The sequence below is a fragment of the Cupressus sempervirens genome, chromosome 5 (genome assembly GCF_028749045.1).
Source record: "Cupressus sempervirens isolate cs-2001-9-10 chromosome 5, ASM2874904v1, whole genome shotgun sequence".
Lineage (NCBI taxonomy): Eukaryota > Viridiplantae > Streptophyta > Pinopsida > Cupressales > Cupressaceae > Cupressus > Cupressus sempervirens.
Window position 1 is genome coordinate 734239140 of NC_143122.1, and position 11896 is coordinate 734251035.

Genomic DNA, 11896 nt, shown 5'->3' on the forward strand with positions numbered 1-11896 from the left:
GGGTCTAAATTTCGAAGAGATTTTTAACTATAAGAATGTTAAAGCATTTTTCCAATATTTGAAGGAGTATTATACATACAAGTACGATTGGTATGGCGGGAAGCAGAAAGCTATTTTAAAACTTTATTAAAAAACTTTACATAAGTGACAAAAATGTGAGTCAAGAGAGAGATCGGACTGCCAAAATAAGAAATTTTCATTGTTCCTCATGATGAATAAAGATCTATGTGAAGAAAAAGATCTATCTAATAGACATCTTCTATTATGTTCCAACTAGATCGCACAATGTATTGTCTTGAATAATCCAACAGGTTATTCTTGGGTCTGGGGGTTTAAAAAATGGTTGACTTCTAAAGAAATTCAAAGAAACATCGATCTTGGCAACAATTCTTTCTATATCCACTTTTTTTTCGGGAAGATCTTTACACAATTGCTCATGATCATCATTTAGATAGATCTGGTTTTGAGAAACCGACAAAAATTTTAGTTTCTAATTTTTTGAGTTTCCTGGCTGTAAAATGTTCAATACGTCAAATATGTAAATAGAATAATTCAATTAGTTTATTCGAGAATTTCGATTCAAATCAATTCATTGAATACAATAAGAATACTTTTAAATCGATACTAAAAGGGTTTACAATTGTCTTGGAAGTTTCGTTCGCAATGCGATCAAAACATTTCATTAAAGGAATGGATGGATGGAATAGTCTCTAATCCATCCATTGCATATTTCCTTTTATGGAGGATAAATTACCACATTCCAATTATATATCAGATATACGAGTGCCCTATTCAATTCATCCAGAAATATATTTGCTATAGATGTGAGATGATTTAAATACAATCTTCATTATATATTTCCACTAATTGGATCATTTTTTCTACATTTCTACACGAATATCTTGCAAATGCATTTTCGAAGAATCTTCCATCATTATTTCTAACAGGAAGAGTTCCTCTATTTTTTCAAACTTTTTTGTAGTCTCTTCTTCTTGTAAATAATCAAAATTTTTTTTTGATTGACCAGTATTCCACCAATTTGTAACCCAAGGTTCTAAACCATTCTGTAATGAAATTGAAATTCCCCAAGGCAATACTATTAAACATGTAAGATATTGTAGAGAAGCTAATGCTTTATATTTGGCAACTTCCAATTTGTGAATCATTAACAAACTCAATTGGCTCGTTAGCTCTACCCAGCTCGATATAGTCCACAAATGTAAGCCAAGAACCATACCAATTTAAATTAGAAAAATTTCTAAGCCTTTTATAAGATCTAATCATTTCTCCTACTCTCTCAAAGTAGTAGGAATTATACTGCAAAACTCTGATGAGATAGAAGTTCCTATAGAACTTAATCAACAATAAAGAAATTCTGGAGGAAATATAAAAGAAAAACCTAATTAAGATATAAAGAAAAATATCATATTCCTAAACATTATGTACATATTTCCATACATCAAATGATATTGATAGATCCTTTCCCTGAAGTACTTGTCTAAATACTTCGTCATTTGTTTCTTGCAATATTTTGTCAATATTCCAGCGAGATAACATAAGATTGAATATAGGGAGAATTTGATCATTCACTATCGAGAGAATTTGATTATTTAATATAGGGATAATTTGATCATTTAATATGGTAAATAAGTGGAAGACTCATTAAATTGAGCTACATTTCCCTGCCATAAGGTTATATGTTTCCAATGCCAATAGAAAGTAACCCATCCAATGGTATTCAACATCTAGAAAACTACTAAATAAAAAGCATCCCAGGCCAAAATATCACAAGTATCGTGTCATCTCGAACCATCACAAGAAAAACTATAACCAAAATCTTTCTTATCAGGCATTAGCTTAGAACCGCATGCATCTAAAGCACCTTTTACTAAAATCAATGTAGTTGTATGCAAACCTAGAGCAATAGCATGATGAACCAAAAAGTCTTCAGGACCAATTGTTAAGAAGAGTGAATTTTTATTATCGCTAATAGCATTCAACCAAACGGGTAACCATAAGCTTTTTCTGGCATTGAATGCTAGATCATTTTCTGAAGATAATAGCACATCAAAGCCATATAAGGCCTTACCATGAGAAGATTGTATCCATTGAGAAAATATAGGCTCAATCAAGATTTTCTTTTCTGGAGTACTAAAAGCGAGCATAACATCGTTATGAACATAAAGTCCCAAGGTATGAAAACCTAGGAATAAACTAACCCAACTCAAATGAGATATTATGGCTTCCTTATGCTCCAACATTCTCGCCAATACATTATCCTTTTTTTGTTCTGGATTATAATCTCTAATGATAAATATAGCTCCATGAGAAAATGCCCCCATCATAATGAATCTAGCAATGTATTGATGATGAGTATATAAAGCAGCTTGAGTAGTAAAATCTTGTGCTATGAATGCATAGGCAGGAAAAGAATACATGTGTTGATCTACTAAAGAAGTAACAACTCCCAAAGAAGCTAGAGAAAGACCTAATTGAAAGTGTTCAAAGATTTATTGATTGTGTGGTAAAGAACCTTATGCCTACGTTCAACAAAGATTAGAATATCTCTTGTCCATTTTCAAACAAAACAATTTAAAAAAGAGAGTGTTAGATCCAATTTAATTATCGACTATTCAACATTGGGGTTGGTTTGGGGATCCCAATGAATTTCATTATACTAGAATTAATAAGTTTATCTCAGAGAATATGAATCATTCGAAGATTCTCTAGGCCAAGCTTAATGAAAATGTTTGGGACAAGCTTAATGAAAATGGCACAAAATCTAATTCAATTCCTAATCTTGAATCCAAACAAACATTAAATGAGAAAAAATTGATAATTGAATTTATTATTGACATCTTTGATAATGGAAAAAATTACATTGAATTATTGGAACTATTTAATAACGCGGGTCTTTCAGAAATATTTGATAATCAAGACAATTGGTTGAATCCTTTAAAACTCTCTAATCAAAATTCATTGAGAGCTTCTTTTCACAAAGCAAATACCTTTGAATTTTTAGATTATTTAAACCGTCCTTGTCTTTTTTATAAAAAAAGATTGGCTTCTTACATGGGAAGGATTCATATCAAAAATAAGAATGTAACATATGGACAATTATTAAATTTAGTTTTCATTCCTAATAATCTGGTTTCTTCGCCTATTAATGAAATGAGAGCTGTGTACTCAGAGAAAGAAACTATCTCACTCATAAAGTCATAAGTCAATATATTATTGGATAAATATTTATGTGACAAAGTGCTAATTCATGATTTTCATAAATCATTTAATTTTTTTGATAATTTGATTTCTATTATTCATAGAAATATCAATTTCTCGATTGAAGATATTTCTAAAACTCCTTTAATAAGCCTACAAATTGTCAATTTTGACAAAAACTCTTGCTATCCTTTTTTAAATAGTTCAAATTTAGAAGAAAAGACCTCTAGCCAGTATTCTGAAAATAGTTTTAGTTCAAACATAGATCTTATTCAAACTCAATCTTATCAAGATGATCTATTGTCCGAAATATCTTTGCGAATGAATCAATTTGCAGAAAAAGAAAAATATAGTTCAACAAAAAGAGATATAATAGAAGACAAAACTATAGGTGACTTTATGGAAGATGAAACCATAGTTGAGTTTATGGAATTCAAATCCATAGGTGACTTTTTTGACAAAGAAAAACTAAAGTTTGTATTTTCAAAACTAAAGTGTTTTGGAATAATTTCTTTTAATCAAAATCAAATAAATATTCTTTTTGATAGGCATAGATTTTCAGCCAGACCGGCACAAACCCATCGATCTATTTCTCGTTGGAAGTATCCCTGATCCCACTGGTAACGAGTAGGACCAAATAATTCGATCGGAGTGGTTGCGGAACCATACCACATTGTTTCGGCCACAATGAAAGCTACAAAAAACACAGCAGCAATACTACTGGAGAGGACAGTTTCAATATTTCCCATATGTAATCCTTTGTATAAATGTTGGGGAGGACAAACACTGAGATGGAATAGACCTGCTAATATACCCAATATACCTATTGCAATATGATGAGAAGCTATTCCTCCCAGAACAAAAGGATCAAAATCTTCAGCTCCCCATGTCAGATTTACAAGTTGTATTTTCCTAGTTAGTCCATAAGGATCAGACACCCATATTCCACGGCAATACAAACCCATTACATGAAATGCTCTGAATTTGAAACAAGCTACTCCTGAGAGGAATAAATGAATTCCAAAAATCTTAGGCAAATCTAAAGAAGGTTTTCCTGTATGGGAATCACAAAATGCGTCTAGATCCCAATATACCCAATGCCAGATAGCTGCTAAAAAGCACAAGCCAGAAAACACAATATGTGCCCCGGCCACACCTTCATAACTCCAAATACCTGGATTAGATATAGTTTCTCTAGTTATACTCCATCCACCCCATGAATTATTTATTCCTAAATGAGTCATAAAAGGTATAATGAACATACCTTGTCTCCACATTGGATCAAGAATAGGATCGGATGGATCGAAAATTGCTAATTCGTAAAGAGCCATAGAACCAGCCCATCCAAAAATTAGAGTTGTATTCATTATATGCACAACCATTAACCAGCTAGGATCATTCAACATGATGGTATGGACACGATACCAAGGAAAACCCATGAAAATACCCCTTTATAAGAAAAAATACATAGTATGTAACTTTTCGCATTAGAGACAGATTATGCTATGAAATTAGACCTTTGTCTCAAAGGTTAACATCTATCTATTTAATAAAAGAGTTTTAAAAGATAGAATTGAGAGGTGGATCTATTTTATCATTTATAGCTACCAATATACAATGTGGTAATTGGTCCCATTTGTTTTATATCTTACAAAGTAAAGTAATAAATTACTTTACAAAAGTAGGTATTTTACGAAGAAAGACACGTCCGCCTATTTGGTTCTATTACTCATCTGATCTTATAATCTATCTTTGTAATAGATAAAAAAAAATACTTAATATACTTTTGATATGATAATCAACGACTTCCCCTCTCTCTTAGTACCTTTGGTGGGCTTGTTTCTTCCAGCAGTTACAATGCTTTTTCTTTACTTTTTATATTCAAAATGACAAAATTTTATGAATATGATCAATCTAGGTATGTGATATTTGATTTATTATTATTATAGATCTATTCATATGTGATAAATAACAAAAATATATAATGTATATGGTATCATATGTATGAGATATATTAGACCTGTGTGTGAATTTCTTACTTCTACTTCAAAATATGCTTATATAATACATTTGAATAGAAAGATTTCTTATTTTTGTGAAATGCTTATATGTATATGGCTACTTTATGAATATAGCCAATTTATGAGAGTGACTTCTGGATGGGATTCAAAATTTGTTCAATCCCTCAAATTAAATAGGACGTAATTTGTTATGAATCGTCGATCCAAATGGCTTTGGATAGAACCCATAAAAGGGTCTAGAAAAATAAGCAATTTTTTTATTTGCTTGTCTCCTGTTTTTGGGTTCACTAGGATTTTTTGTGGTCGGAATTTCAAGTTACCTTGGTAGGAACCTGATACCCTTATTGTCATCCCAGAAAATACTTTTTGTTCCACAACGAATTGTGATGTGTGTTTATGGGATTGCAGGTTTGTTCATTAGCTCTTATTTGTGGTGCACTATTTTATGCAATGTGGGTAGTGGTTATAATAAGTTTGATGAAAAAGAAGGAGTTGTATGCCTTTTTCACTAGGGATTTCCAGAAAGAAATACTGAATTGAATCAAGATAACCTTGCTATGATTCTTTCATCTAAAAAACAGAGTGCAATAACTGTTTATTATGTATCCAGCAGGAATTGAACCTGCGACTTCCCAATTATGAGTTGGGTGCTTTTACCATTCAGCCATGGATGCTATGGTAAAGTTATTTCATTATAATAAATATGGTAACCAATTCAATTCTATTTCTCTTTTATAGAAATAACAAGAAACATTTTTTTGACAAATTGTACAATAGTTGAATAACTTGCACTGACTACCTCTTTCTTATTATAATTCAATTTAATAAGTAATAATTACACTATATTATCTTACAAAAGAATAAAAAATAATATATGGGAAAACATGAAAATTCGTGGTCTATGGACCCTATCGAAAAAAATTGAGAAATAGTTTGGTTCTTTAGCGTTCAGTCGACATTTAAAGATTACATGATGGATATATTCGTTCAATGGAACAAATCCAATTTGGTGAGATTGCTTAGTCAAATATTTTTTGGTCGAGAAAGTCTTGTTAAGCTTTTTGATTTTCGGATTCTTAGTACATTACTTATACGGGATATACGTATATTTATCTTAAAAGGTCAAGTAATAAAAGCTGTAGTGATAATAGCATTACCATTACTTTTCTATTTTTTGAATATTTGAAACATAGATACAAATAGAGAGGGATATATATATACAAATAGGTAGACTAGAGCCATAAAGAGGGAGTGAAATAATGATTTTGATAGAGAATTATAGAGATTTATAAAGAGAGAGGAATAGAAATAGACGCAGAGAAATAGGAGAAACAATGATAGGAACAAAGAGGGAGCAATGAATAAGGAAATGATAGTTATCATATTAGAGAAATAAATGAAATTAAATTGATAGATATTTAAGAGAGATATATGGATCAAAGTAGAAAAAATATGTTTTAATGTCAAATATCAGCATGTTAATTGTAAGTGAAATAACATTGCTTGCCATTATGGAAATGGATAGGTAGGGTTCAAGACATAGATAAAGGGGTACAAGTAGATGATAAAGAAAAATAAATAAGTATAACTAGACAAGAGAATAAACAGAGACATATACAAAAAAAGAAACAGGAATATAGAGATGAGAGAAGAATTGAAGAGGTGAAAAATATATAATGAAATTAAAACATAATTATTTCAAATAGGAAATGAGGTAGGTAGGGAATGGGAGGTAGATAGAGAGGTAGAATTAGATAGAGAAGAAGATAAATAAGTATAAAGAGAGGAAAGAGAAATGGAGAAATAACTCGAATGAGAGTTAAACATAATGGTAAGAAGATAAGTATATATCAAATGATGTATAATGAGAGAGATTATATATGTATATATAGAGAATATAAGAAAGTAGAGTCATGTAAGAGACACAAATATAGGGAATGATGGAAATGAGATACATTGGTAGAAAGATATTAGTATAAGGAGGTACATGTATAGATGGGAGATTTAAAAAGCAAGAGATATATTGAGGAAAACAAAGAGAAGTAGATTAAATACATATAGAGTGGGATTCATAAAGAGTGATGATAAATGTGTGTGTGTGTGTGTGTGTGTGTGTGTGTGTGTGTGTGTGTGTGTGTGAGAGAGAGAGAGAGAGAGAGAGAGAGAGAGAGGGAGGGAGGGAGGGAGGGAGGGAGGGAGGGAGGGAGAGAGAGAGAGAGAGAGAGAGAGAGAGAGAGAGATTCATTCTTGTATATGTTTATGAGATATAGAGAGAAATAAAGAGGATATGGAAGAGCCAAATAAAGAAAATTCCATGGGGAGAGAGATTGGGGGGGATATATAGAGATCTTGATTTGGATAATTTTTTGTTCTCTTCTCCCAATCCCTAATTATAAGTTCTAACAAAATTCTCCAAAATTAGGAAAATTTATGTCTCTCTTAAATCTCTTCTATTATCAGAACTCATCCCCCTTTTCTAAAAATTGTACATTGGGATTCCACAAATATCATTTGTAAACTACTTTTGAATTAAAGGGAAGATATGGAACCCTATGTTTTAGGAATTAGTTGAGTCTTATTGTAATGTTTGGTTGAGTAAAAAATCCTAAAACCATTTCAATATAAATATTCAAACTTTCATGACACATTTTCTTTGTATAGATAGTGTAGAACTTCTTTTGGTTTGTATTTGTATTGCAATTTATTTATCAATTAATATAGGCTATTATTTCCAAAATGTGAAAAGAGTGAGATGTTACTTTTCATGAATGCAAAAAAATTAAAATCCTTAAAACTAGAGAAAGTGCTATAAAATTTCTATGTTTGACAATTTAGGAAGAAGTAATCTTTCTCTTCAATATTTTCATAGTAATTTCTCTCACAATATAATTTTTAATTTTCTCGATATTTTAAATTAAATTTATAAAAATTAATTCAATAACATAATTAAAAGAATATTAACTTTTTAACAATTAATAAATTAAAAATGTATATGGAGAATAAGCATATGTAAGAGTGGAGATATATCTTTATTTTACTTGAATCTAAAAACATTTCAATCATTTTTCTAAGAATTATCTTCTTTATATTCTGTTGAGTTGAATCTTCCTGATTGATCATTAGTTGTGACCTTACCATCTTACCTTGGTCATATCGCTATCCTATTTTTGAAATTTTATAGGTTAAATTTAGATCCTCAAGGTTGTTCAACCAATTGGATTAATAAATTTTATAACCAATAATGATCATCAAAGAAAAACTTACCTTTTGGTATCAAATGTTGTTAAAGCATGTAGCTTCGGTCTGACAATAACTGTTATATGCATAGTTAAAACCTGTGATTCCTTTGATATTTAGATCATAATTGATCTATCATTTATATTAGGCTACAAATTTAATGATTGGTAATACATTGATTAATTTGGTTTATGTTTGTAACAAATCATAAAGATTAGTTACCAGCGAATGAGTGTGACTATGAATGTCCATGTCTCCATTCAGAGACATGACCATTCATCCCCACACCCTTTCCACTTGATATATATCCAATCTTCTTGAAGTAAACAAGGCGTCAAAATCTATTAATTCAACATTTCAAAGGATCAAAGGAAATTATGAGTTCAATAAAATTCTATCTCTGTTATTACTACACTAAGTTCTACAAATTTTGGAAGCGATTTAGTCCATTGGGATTAGTGATCATACCAGCAACATCACTATGCATTAGTTTGCAATCAATTTAAAATTTGGTTATAAGCTTTACATGGTATTAGAGCATTAAGTTTAGAAACCTAAGTCATTGAACATTCATTTGGTACGGATAAAAGGAGTAGAGAGTGGTAGTAAATTTATAAAAGGAGGAGATACATCTATATCGGTGGCAAGAGGATTCTAAGAATAAAATTCCTCTCTTCTATTCAAACATTGATGATCACAATAGATGATTGAAAATTAGAAGTGTTAAAAGAATGAATAGTATTCCACAAATGGATGATGGAGTCACTATTATATTGCATATAATTTCATTTGAATATAATCTTTCTTTCTTCTCTGATGGATTGTAGTTGTATTCCTTCGAGGATCTTGTATACCCCAAGGATGTGAAGGAACAAGTTATCTGCTGATAGGATAAAACATAAAAAAATTCATTATGAACGAGCAAATTGCTTCTAAAAGGGCCAACTTTGACTTTTCTTAGCTAGAGGATGATTCAACGTTATTGTAGAGCATTCACTCCCCAAGTAGATCTATGACTATTATCTTCTTACAAGAGTCAAGTAGAATCTAGTGGAAGGATAGAACATGAAAGGAATTGAGAGCTAAAACCTATATTGATTGTAGGTGGTTATAACGTCTTCTACTAAGAGTTTTTGTGGGGCAAAACATTGATAAGTGTGGGTGATGTGTTGGTAGATCATCTTCCCCCCATGTTTTAGGATGGTTTTTATTCAGAGTGTTAGGATGGGAATGGCCCTCACTTCTTTCATAGGTCATGTGAGTTTCTTTACCTAGTGCTGGGTTGAGGAATTTCTTTATGCGACATCCCAAGTGTGCCCAGATTGATGGCAATTCAGTGTGTGCTTAAAGAGTAGCAAACATATACCCTTCATTAAAAGTTGGAGAAGCTCTCAACAACAGAGATAAGAATTGAGATAGAAAATTATGTATTAATTGTGTTTGGCATTATAGCTTGGATAAGACCTAAATCTAAGTTCATGGTGTCAAGATTGTTGGTCCGATGACTCATTGATCCATTAAAGCTATCAATTTCCTACTGTGAGAATATTACTTTGCAGACTTGTACATAGACACTTATAACACTTATGACTACCTAATGGATATGCTGAATTGGTCACCAAGTTTATTATCTCACATTCACATCCCACTCATGAAAACTCCATGAAAAGTGCTAATGTGTACACGAGAATTGATTATAAATAATTTATTGTAGAGAGAAAGTTATAGATGGATGTTGTGATCAATATAAACTTTGGAGAAGAATCCTTGTCATGTAATGCACATATCATATGTAGAATGATCTAAGTAATAGAAAACAAAATTTATTTGACCTCCTATCAATCAATGTGGTAGATACACAAAATACACTAATAAATGTTGCTTAATCACTCTAAAGAACCATAAGTTATTGATTATGAAGAAAACCATAAGTATATGGTGGGTTTATATTGTCATGATGGGAAGTGTTTATAGGTATAATATAATCTATTAGTGGATGGTAGAGTCATAATGACAAATATTCTATGAAGGATGAAAATTGATTCATGAGTCATATTTCCTATCTGGGCTCCCCTTATGAAAAGGAAATATTTGAAACACAAGGATGAAAGCATATGTAAATCAGATTTAGAGGGAGTCTGACATCTTCAAAGAAGTCAAAATATTGATGAACTCAATCTTTAGTGGGAATAGATGGGTTCAATCACCTTGTGACAATCCCAATCATAGTGATTGAGAGGGAGTTTCATTGTTGAAGGTGAAATACTTATGAGGTAAACTTTATGTAATTGATTATTATACTAATGAAATCATTTAATGCTTTATAGGCCCTATGGTATAATGAGGAAGTGATGACTTCCATATGATTATCACTTGTATTTGTTAATGTTATTGGAAGATGATGATCTTACACATATGATAGACATCGTGTGATGGGTGTAACATATCATAATAGATAATTTCTAAATTGGAGGATTTAGTTCCTAAAATAGACCATGACCTTCTAGATTATGACAAACATCATGCAATGGTTGAAACATATCACAATAGATTATGAATGTTCCTATAGTAAGTGCACATTACCTTTAAACATTTTGAGTTATGGTGAATATCACAAGACTTGATATTCTTGGTCATACCATATCTCTGATATCATATTGAGGTGATATCTAAAATTGGGTATCACATGTTAGGTGATTCCTCATATCACATGTTAGTTGATATGTAAAACAAAGTATTACATGTTAGGTGATATGTAAAACAAGGTATCACATGTTAGGTGATTCCTCATATCATGTGTTAGGTGATATGTAAAACAAGGTATCACATGTTAGGTGATTCCTCATATCACGTGCTAGGTGATATGTAAAACAAGGTATCACATGTTAGGTGATTCCTCATATCACCTATTAGGTGAGATGTAAAACAAGGCTTGTATCACATGTTAAGTGATTCCTCATATCACATGTTAGGTGATATGTAGAACTAAGTTAGATGATACTTTACACCATGCGTTATGTGATAACAAGATATGTAATATGGATATACTATGATTCCTTATGATGGATATCATGAGACTTGATATCTATGTACACACCATAACTGAAAAGAATATCATGAGACTTGATTTTCTTAAATATATCTAGATGACATCAGTTTTAAATAAGGAGAACTTATATATAAGCACTTTGTCTTCCCTAGCTAAGAGGAAGTGTTAAATCATGTAGCTTTGGTCTGACAATAACTGTGATATGCAAAGTTAAAACCGATGGCATGTATATTTTTTGAGATCATTAAGGCATGATCAAAACTACTTTTGATTCCTTTCATATTTAGATTATGATCAATCTATCCTTTATATTACACTGCTGATTTAATTATTGATAATACATTGATTAATTTGGTTTAAGTTTGTAAAA

At 31.0% G+C, this 11896-nt stretch overlaps 1 non-coding gene across 1 annotated transcript; it reads right to left on the reverse strand.

The window, feature by feature from the left end:
• Window positions 1-5841: 5841 nt before the first annotated feature.
• On the reverse strand, window positions 5842-5914 carry TRNAM-CAU (transfer RNA methionine (anticodon CAU)). The gene has a single exon. It is a non-coding gene; the product is annotated as a tRNA-Met (tRNA).
• Window positions 5915-11896: the final 5982 nt, after the last annotated feature.